Raw genomic sequence first — 389 nt, 5'->3', positions numbered from 1 at the left:
GAGAAGTACAAAGCAAAATTACTTCTCTCATTCTCTCATCTTTTTTACTCATCTTTACCTATGTGGTTTATATTCTAGCACTATCTTACTTAGGAAGGTAGGATTAAGATGCTCCTCCCCTCCTATATCTATAACATTTGTGAAAATCATTCTCATGACATTAAAGCCATTGAGCTAGAATTGTCTACTTAGTGTTTTACTGTCCCCAAGGCTTGAAAGTTTCTGGATGTTAAAGGCTTTCCATTCCACATTTATATGTCCAATGTTTGGCTCAATATCAAATAGGTACTCAATAAATCTTACATGATATATTATATCCTGCAACACTGAATTCCTGAATATATCAAATAAGCTCAGGTATATAAAAGTTATTTTAGTTTTTTTTTTTT

Source organism: Propithecus coquereli, unplaced genomic scaffold (assembly GCF_000956105.1).
Source record: "Propithecus coquereli isolate 6110/MARCELLA unplaced genomic scaffold, Pcoq_1.0 Scaffold204, whole genome shotgun sequence".
Taxonomy (NCBI): domain Eukaryota; kingdom Metazoa; phylum Chordata; class Mammalia; order Primates; family Indriidae; genus Propithecus; species Propithecus coquereli.
Note: the sequence above shows the minus strand (reverse complement) of the source record.